The following is a 10743-nucleotide window of genomic DNA, read 5'->3' on the forward strand; positions in this document are numbered from 1 at the left end:
CTTGTTTGATGATTGTTATTTGACTATTTTTTACTTTAAAAAAAAAATAGTTATTTGAGTTTTTAATTGGTTGAATTAAAAATAAATAAGAATATTTTAGTTTCTTAGTTACTAAATTAAATAATTTCATGATTAAAAATATATACAATGATATGGTTAAATTTTGAGTAAAAATTACTAAAATAAAAAAAGGACATCATAGAAGCTCTAAAAGTGAAAAAGTTACTTTCATGTGAATGACCAAAAGAGTTATACAACATAAAGAATCAATAACTAGAGTAAACCCTTTCTTCCTCTTCCATTTAACTCTTTCAATTTTTTGACTTTTTTTTATATTTGTTTAAATTAACTATAATTACATGTTATTCACTAAGATGGACAATATAATTAAAAACAATGATCTTATATAATAATAAATAAAAAACACATATTTGAATTTAATAAAATGGCTAAAAAGATACACGTTCTGTTGTAGGTAAAGCAAATAGGCTTTAATAGTGGTGCCTAAAAAGATTCTGTAAATCTGAAAAACTAAGATATGTTCACAAGTACTGTTTATATTTCTTCCATGGAGTGTTTAATTTGTGTACCAATGGATGCATCTGATTCTCTGTTGCATGGCCTTTACAAAGAGGAAGCCTTTAATTTCCAGAGAGTAAAAGAGGCATTAATACTATGTTTTTGGAGCTACCAATTACTAATTACACAGATTACATGAGCTTGATTTTTGGGTTTTATTTTTATTTTTTTAATAAAAAATAATATAGGATTTTTTGGGTTTTAATTGGTTTAATTATTAAAAAAAATGAATTTGAAATTTGAAATTAATAAAAATAAAATAAGGGTATTTTAGATGATATAACAAGTGATTTGAGGGTTAGAAACGTAATAATAGATTTTTTTTATAAAAACCTGGTAAGGATTAAAAAACTAAAATAAATCAAAAGAGCTCATGCATGAGGTGATTTGATTTTGGGATTTTTTCTGAAAAAAAAATATATTGATTGATTAAAAGAAAAAAAAATGTTAGGTAAGTCGGTGTCGTATGTGTCACGAGAAAGTTGAATCGATAATTTACTTATTTTTATATTATCGATTGATGACTAGTATATGAAGTCTTTTTGTAGTATTATTGATATTCACTAGGTGATGTCCAAGCCTTTCGTTAGTTGTTAAGAAGTTTGGATTGATATGATAGACTTACGTATTTGTGTTACTATCCAAATTATTTTATAGTGTACTATTTGGATAGAGAGAAATCAACTAACCTTCAACGATCGTAGTCGTCTAGTTTGTATCATTCATAATGTTATTATTATTATTATGTTTTTTCATATTCGTTCTGGAAAGTCGGGAGAATTGATCAGGGAGTTCTCGAGGACTTTCGAGCTCAATAACATACTAGGTAAAATTGTTTTTTTCATATCATATTTGATTTGTGTGCTTAATTAAACTATTTTTTTTTTATCATTTTTAATATAAATATATCATTTTCAAAAAAAAAAATAATAAATAAAGTAAAGATATTTTATTATTTTGATTTTATAAAAATTGATAAATATAAAAAACAAAATGAGGGTTTTGATCTAAGACTAAGCTGCCCTAATTATCTAGCCTCTAGCTAGTATCAGGTGCCCAACCTATCTATCACCATCAACCGATCCACTTGTGAAATTGTGAGGTTAGGTCTTGTTTGGAAAATGAGAGGTAGAAAGAAAACAAATGGTCAATGTTATGATGCAAAAAGATAGATTGAGATAGGAAAACATGATATCCTAGGAAAAGAAATATAGAAAAAACAAACAGGACCTTAAGCTATAGTCCCACTTCCTAATAAACTTGTTACCCCAACCCTCCTTTTATTATATTAATCACTTTATGGCAGAGAATAATTTTCAAATCACCGCGCCACTTGAGTTTGGTGTGCCACCCATGAAGATACTCGGGTTTCCCTAGCTCGGTCCAAATTGACCAAAAAGTTAAATGCAAAAAATCGTATTATGCAACTTGTTATCCTCAACCGATAATATGAAAGCAACCCATTAGTTTGTGCAACACTATTGAAAATACATCGTTAATCATTTCACAATGAAGTAGACAAAAAAAGCGTAGGAGGTATAACACTCTTCCATAACGGTGTCCATGGTAAATGGTCCAAACAAGGATTTGTGAGGCAATGGTTAACTTGAAATAGAAGTAGTGGTCTTGATGTCCGACCAACAAAGCGACTGAGCGAGTCGTTCATGTTAGGATTGTTGTAATCCTCTAATAATTGAATCTCGTCAAATAATATCAAATCATTGGGATGAGAATTTTCTACAATTAATGGAGTGGGTGGCTTGTTAATTTGTTGTCGCAATAAAAATGACAATATTAGTGTGAACTCACTACGCATTGAGCATTATCTTTTTGATAGAGAAGTTTGATCACATTACATCACATAAAATTAACCTTATTTATTATAACATTTGGGTACCATTACAAGATAAAATTAAACAAATACCCCAAAGCAAATCACAATAGCCCAACTCAAAAGAGGACATATGAAATATATAAGTCGAGAGAAAAGCTTTAGAGAATTTTAAGGAAACACGATCGACACAGGCGACACAACACGGTACAATCGACACGACGACACGATAAACACATCCACAACACGATAGACATAGGCAACACGATATTGTCTTGAGTGGGAAGTCATAAAATCAGTGTCGAAATCAGAATTGATCAAAGGAAGCGCAATTGATACAGGCAACACGACAAGATCGACACGGGCGGCACAATAGGCACAAGCGGCACGACCCGATCTACACGGACGACATGATATTGTCTAGCGCCATGTTGTTGTGCAGTTGCTTTGCCTCTTGTTTCTGGTTTCTTTTGGCTACTTTTTGGGGATCAGTTGGTTGCCGTCTGCTGTGCAGTTTGGCCCTCAATCAGGCTGGTCTGGTTTTGGTGACTTTTGCTAGCTCTTCTGTTGTCATCTGTTGCTGCAGATTACTGTTGTTGATTTATGTTGTAGGTCTAAATTGTTGTTGATTGCTAAGACATTTGGCTGTCTACTTCGCAGGCTGAGCCACGATGAGCCTATGCTCGATCAACCTCCTCAACCGACCTAAAAGCACAAGGAAAAATAAAGGGAGTCTGGAGAAATTGGCTGAAAGGGCTGCCACTTCTTCTAGCTGTCCGATCGGTCACAACGTTGCTGATGCAGATGATGTTTCCTTCAATCCAATTGTTGCATTGACCAGTCAAATGAATGGTCTATCAATTGGTCGCGCTCGTCTCTCGACTCATCTCCCAACCAGCCATGACGTCCCTCCCTTAACTAGTCATGTAGCCTCTACCCTGATCCGTTTAACTAATGTCAACCAAACCAGTAGCGCTACTTCTCCGACAAGCCATGTCGTTTCCACCCTGATCGATCACGGTGTTGTTTTTCCAGTCGGGATCACCTCAGCCACTACGGCATGTCACAACATCTCCACCCCGATCGCTCAAATCCCCGATAAGTCGTGGACCATAGGAAGAAATGAAATTGCAAATCTGGAGAGCATTAAGAACCAAATTCTCAAGTTCCTCGCCCAGTTTCAAATGCATGAACTTGTCATGACCAATGAAAGGAGCGAGCAAATCATTGCCAATTCAAAATCCGATTCAAGCAAAATTGTAACTCATTCGACAAAGCTCGATACGAGGAAATCGTTATGTGGTCGGTTAGTGTCATGAGGGACTTCTACAAGTGCCCCAAAATCTATGACTATACTACACAAATGAACGCAAACCGAACATGGAAAACCAACAAGGTTTGGGGCAAATAGAGAACAGCTAATGGAGACAAGCTCAATGTGGATTCTAGCCTAAAAATTAAAACGCTCGAACACCCACTCCAAATCGAACTCCCATTAGAAATTAAAGAGGGATACGTCAACGATTGGAAGCGAGTTGTTGTTAGTCACTTCATGGGCACCCACAAGGCCCCATTCCGAGCAATCAAGGCCTCCCTTTTCCGATAATGGAGCAAAAAGGGACTAAAAAAAATTCAAAATCAACGTGTTTGGCTATTTCTTCCTCACTTTTGGCACGGAGCCCAAAGCCTGAAGCACAAGTCACTACAGACTCAAATTTCACCTTCATGTTTAGTTTATGTTTCAAACTCGCCAAATGGAATGAGTCAATAGAAAACCGCCACAATTTGAACAAGTGTGGGTGAGACTAAGAAACATACCACCGCACCTTTGTATTGTCAAATCATTTGTCTACCTCACCGGACTCATTGGAAAGCTGCTTAAGCTCGATCCCGACTTTGACTCATTTGAACGGGTCACGTTTTCCTATATTTGCATTGAGATCGACTCAACGAGTACAAACCCGGAAAAATTCAAGCTAAGATGCTAGAATGAAAACATGGACACCATTGAGGTCATGTACGAGCAGCAGGAAAAAGAGGACAAAGAAAAGTAGAAAAAGCCCGTGGCCACCCCCAAACAAGATAATGTCAAGGTGCTCAAAAATCTTATATCGAAATTCTCTAAGCAAATGAAAGCCACAACGAACACTTGAACGAGAACCAAACCAATCCCGATCCCACCGAGCCTGAAATTGAGGCTCTTTTCCCACTAATTAGGTTCGAAAAGCCCGACGTCGACATGGATGATAGCGAAAGCCAAAGCATCTCGAGCTCTGAAACCAAAGAAAGCCGCAACGTTGTCAAAAAAACCACCTTAAAGGAAACAACTCATACGTTCAACTCCAAACTCAAGCCCCAAAGAAAAAATTGACAATAGAAGTTAGAGAAGACGAAGAAGCCGGAACTCTATCCGGAAATATATCTCAAAGACTTAAGGGTGACAAGAAAGAAGGAAAGAAAGAACCAGGGCAAAGACAAGAGAGACGAGTTCGAAGAAATCAACCCCTATCGTCTTGTTTTAGTTGATTGATTGTTAGTTTCATTCCTTATTCACTTTTGTACTTTGATTTCATGTCCGTGTGCGTTTCTTAGGCCGACTGTGGATTTCTCATGGCCATCGTGTGTCGACTTTGAGCGAATTGTTGTAAGCTCAATTTCAGCTATTGTACTTCTTTTACCCTTTTTGGTCTTTTTAATAAATGACGTAAGCCATTTCTCAAAAAAAAGTATTTATAAGTTAATTACACTAAATTTTATGATTATGATAATTGGGAGGTTTTATTGGTTAAACCAGTTGAGACAGTCGGGGAATTCATTAATCTTCTCAAAACCTACTTGATCGTTAAAGTTTGTTATTTGTCCATTTGTGAACTTTTTTGTGGCGTGTTGTTTTTAATGGTTTTCTCCCAATATTTTTGTAATGTTTTTGTCGTTATGCTTAAACGACTCTCATTTTCATTTTTATATAGAATGCTCGAACTTATAATCATGATGACATAAAATTTTTGTGCTTTACCAATGAGTTAGGAGTATTCATAAACTCTTATTTATAAAGTGTTCTACATAGTCTCATCATCAAAATTGGTTATGATAGTTACTCTTAATAAATGCGACTTTGGTTTACTATAGTCTAAATAAAATTATGAATTTTCTAAGAAGAGAAAAGGAAGGAAACAAAGGTATATTTGAAAGTCTTGCCAAAGATTACAGAACAACTAAAGTGCAGAATAAAGAGATGAAAAACAATCAAAAGGAAGATGAGATGAGATGCTGTATATATATTACAGGTAATTAAATCATTACTAGATGAAGAAATAAAAAAAAAAACATGTCATGAGATTATATCATATATTTCTAGCCCCCCCTATAAGAGATATTCTATATGTTCCTTCCTAAGTAATAAGTAACAAATGTTAATGTTCCTAACAAAACCATGCACTTTCTCCTTTTTTCTTTTGTCGTTTTATAGTTAAAGAACAATTCTACAATTCTATCTAAATAAAAACCTAGGAGATCTTCTTCAAATAGATTTGGCTAATTTTTTGTCTACATTTTTCTACTTATTAAATCCACTATTATCTTCTTTAAATAGATTCTTTGGTCAAAAAGACTACCATTTTATTGTATTGCCACTCAACTTCACCTTATAAATTGAAATTTAAAAAGATATTCTACATCAACTCGAAGAGCAAAAATCCAATAAAAGGGACAAGATCTCCGTACTGATATAGAGCATATGATCTTGCTTTTAAATTCACCACTCATTTATTTTCCTTCTATACAAACTTTCTTCATACCTGCCATTTTTAGCATCCCTAAAGAATGAAAAACTCTTTTGGTATATATTTCATCTTGTCCTTTTGTTTGGGCCTTTGGCCTCCTCATTTGGGTAATCATCAAACCACTTGGTGTTAGAGAACATATTGTAAATTATTTGAAAACATTTTTTTTAAACACGGAACGGGTATGAAAAGAAAATTGAGTTTTTGTGTTCTACCACTACCACTGAGATATGAGTTATTTATAATTTTCAAATATCTCATTACCCACTCTTTTTTGTAAAATATTTTATCCGAAAAAGTTTTCAAACATACATATATTCATAAATATGCTAATATTTTCTTATCTAAATTCATATCAAATTCAAAAAAACTAACCTAATTAATCATAAAGGAATTGGGTTATTATCCATTTCCTAATTGCTGAGATTATTTTTATGTTTAGATATAGTTTTATTTGACAAACTCACCTTGTATTGGAGTTGTTACCTTGAGCAAAAAAAAACATAGAAATGAAACAAAAGCCCTAACATTTTAAAGTTATCCCAAATTACAAAGCAAACTAGAAAGAAACTAAAAAAAACAGAAGTTGATGATGTTGATAATTGAAACAGAAGTTGAAAACTATAAGTCATTTTATTGGCCATAAACCAACAAACCCAATTGAAGAAATGGACCCTCAATCTACAAAAGAATAGGTCAAGAAAACAAACCTATACCCAAAAAACATGAGGTCCGACCCATGCAAATTCCTTGACTCAAGCCCAATATAAAACCAGGAATGAGGAAGAGACAAAAACCCTAGATTTTCATTTCTCAAAAAAAAAAACCTAGATTTTTAACTTATATAATTTAATAGAAAACTTGAGTGATATGTCATAAAATGTCCTTTTAAACCTAGTAAATTAAGCACTATATGATTTGAGCCAATGTTTTTACATAAATGTTTGTTTATTTTTCTTTCTAATTATAAGTGATTTTGAAGCGTTGGAAAACACTATTTACGGCTGGACTTAATAAAATTACCACTTAATTAATACATATTCTTATGAAACATAATTTCAGTAAGTTAATTCTAATGACTTTTAATTTTTTTATTTATAAAGAATTAATGAGAAAAAAATACAATATATTAGAAAACATTAAGTTAAACACAGAAAATAAATTGTTAATATAACAAACTTGAAATATGACAAAAAGTAATATCTTTGTTTAGATTACAAACTATACTAGGCCTGTCAATCTTTTCACTCTTTTGGGCTTAATGAGAATTAATTGGATATTAAAAAATAATCAGCAATATCATGGCCCACTATAGCCCATTTTAACAATAAATCTAAAATCAATTATTTTAATTCTATTTTTTCTTTTTTAAACTTTCCATTTAAAATAAATAATGTAATATAATAATGGAAGAATGTCAATTTTATCACTGAACTATAATGGAATATTCACGTTTGTTCCCTCATACCACTGAAGTTGAAATTAATATTCATTTATGTCACTACTCTACCAAACTTCTAACCCCGTTAAGTTTCTGTTAAATGAAACGAGATGTGTAATTAACATGTCATCTTTTTTCAATTAATATATTGCCATGTCATCTTTTTTAATTAATATATATTATATATATTTTTATTTATTTAAAATTCTAAATAATAAAACATTTACAAAATCATTAATAATTTCTCTCTCTTAGCCTAATTAACTAAACCCACCATTTTTCTTCTCTGATTCACTTAATCAATCAGATAGATTCACCTTTCTAAAACAGAGATAAATAAATGATATTCTGATAATGCATTCTTGTTAATAATAGAAACCCTAATCAATCAGATAAATTCATCTTTTTAAAACAGAACAATAATTCAGAAATATAGGAAGAGAAAGGAGAACAAACTCCGAAAAGATAAGGAAGCATATAGGAAGAGAATAAGAACAATAATTTTTTGAAGAACAAGAATCGGAGAAGAAGAATGGTGGGTTTAGTTAATTAGGGCAGGAAAAGTAAATTATTAATGACTTTATAAATGTTTTATTATTTAGAATTTTAAATAAATAAAAATATATATAATATATATTAATTAAAAAATATGACATATCAATATATTAATTAAAAAAGATGACATGTTAATTCCACATATCGTCTAATTTAACAGAAACTTAACGGGGTTAGAGGTTTGGTGGAGTAGTGTCATAAATGAATATTAATCTCAACTTCAGTGTTATGAGCGAACAAAAAATAGTTCAGTGATATACGTGAATATTCTATTATAGTTTAATGATAAAATTAACATTCTTCTCAATATAATAATAACTAAACATTAGTACATCAGGTGTCTAGGACTATTAACTAAAAAATTTAAGTTAATTTACAAAAATAAACAAAAGATTTGTATTATTGAAATCTCAAATATTCAATTTTATTGCAAAGCTTGATGGGAATAATGTATCTATCATTTCAAAAGTAAACAACAAGATTTTGGAGGAAGCAACAAATCCCTTTTGGAATTAAATAATTGGTCATAAACCATTTTTATGTTTTATCTATTTCTAGTGTTAAAAAGCTTCGTAAAACTTTTGAAATCAGTTGCGTTTAAAAATTTTAGGTGGAAGAAAGACCTAGTGTTAGGTCATGTGATTTCAATGTTAAGACTTTGTTCACATAGCTGTTTGATTAAAATCTTCTAATATGAAGCTAACTTTGAAGTTGTTAGATTGATTTGAAAGTTAAAAATTAGTTTGTTGGTTTTTATGTCGCTAATAGGAATAAAACAACATTTTGATTTGTTTGACTTGTATTGAGAATGTTGTTCTTGTGCTTTATTTTTTAGAATAGAGAATTATTTGAATCTCGAAAAATATCTAAATATTGTTGTGATCAAATTGTATAGAGAATGAGAGAGTTAGAGAATTTATTGATGGTCTCTTAGTTGAAAAATGTGTTAATATCCAATTTAATTGTGTTTTTATCTCCTAACATTTTTTAGACTAAAAAAAGATATGATCGTTTATTTTAGTAAATATGATCAACTTATTATCAATTGACATCAATTCATTTATCTTAAATGATGTGAAATTGATGAATATAAAAGTTCTTGAATACGAATAATTCATTTTATCTTAATTTTTTTTTATATTAGTCTAAATCACTATGGTTGAGATTTAGACTAATATCTTATTAAAATTTGTAATTTATCTAAGAAAATTCTATAATATATATATATATATATATTATATAAATATGAATATATATTTTTTTGAAAAACGGTTAAAACCATTTAATTAAAATCCCAAAAATGGGAAGGTCATAAATCAAAACTAGACAAATCATAGCTATGATTAAGGATGACAATCAAAAGACCCTAAAAAACTGATTAGTAGCATTCATACATTCTAAAAAATCAGAGATTACAAACAGAAAATATTACATTCAAACCTAAGTATCTCAGCCTGAGATTTTCGCATGCCATCTATTTTCATTGAGAGGCCTTCTTTCCCTTCCCCTCTCTCTTCTCCTTCCTTTGAAGATGTAAGAAGATTGTATTGAAGAGGATGATGAGTATTATTGTTTCTCATTTTGAATTCTCTCTTTGTACGAGCCCGTTCTCATTTGATAGAAAGAATTGTTTCTGAGAATTTCAAGGCTTTTACTTTTGTTTTTTCAACTTGAATTTCTGTGTTTTTGTCTTCCTTATCTTCGGTTTTCGCTTCAGACTCCACATTGGTTTTGGAATCTTCTTTATCGACTTTCGAATTCTCTGTTTCAGCTTTGAAATTTTGGGTGTCTTCCTCTTGAGTTTCCTCAACAACAACTTGAGGTTCATCTTCCATTTCCATAATGATCCTTCACATTACAGAAAATTTTTCTTTTCCTCTTCACCTTGATTCCTTTTACTTTCTTTCCTTCACTGTTTTCCTTTTTCCCAGAATCCTTCTTGCCTTCTTATACAACTGTTTGATCTTTGAGTTTGGCCTCCTCTGTTTCCTTCTTTTTATTTTCTGCTTCCTGACTTTTTCTGTTTTTATGCTCTTCTTCTTTAGCTTTATCACATTTATTGTGCAATAAAGTATTACAGAAAGCACACCTCTTTGGTTTCCATTCATAAGATATCTCTATGACATTGTGCTTTCCTTTTTTATCAACAACTGCCATTTTTATTGGCAAGACACTCCTATGATGCACTTCAATGCTAATTCTTGCAAATGACAAGTGCTCTCCTCCTTCAGTTATTGGGTCCATATATAATGGTTTCCAAATTGTACTTGCAAAATGAATAATTGCTTCAGCATTGTATATGTGGGATGAAATGTTTCAAAGCTTGAAACAAATCTGGGTTGTTTCTTTTAGTTTTCTTTGTAGATTCATCTCTTCTGACCACTTTTCCAGCTTAATGCAATTTGATCCTATGTAAGTATGCCCTTTCTCCAAGATTTCTTTCAAATTTGAGCCCTTTTTGAACTGCAGGAAGTAGAAGTCATGTATATTTACAGAAACTTTTTCAAGCCATTTTCTCCCCACTGTTTAATTAGAGCCTCTTTGGTAGTTGGGAA

Source organism: Impatiens glandulifera, chromosome 6, assembly GCF_907164915.1.
Source record: "Impatiens glandulifera chromosome 6, dImpGla2.1, whole genome shotgun sequence".
NCBI lineage: Eukaryota > Viridiplantae > Streptophyta > Magnoliopsida > Ericales > Balsaminaceae > Impatiens > Impatiens glandulifera.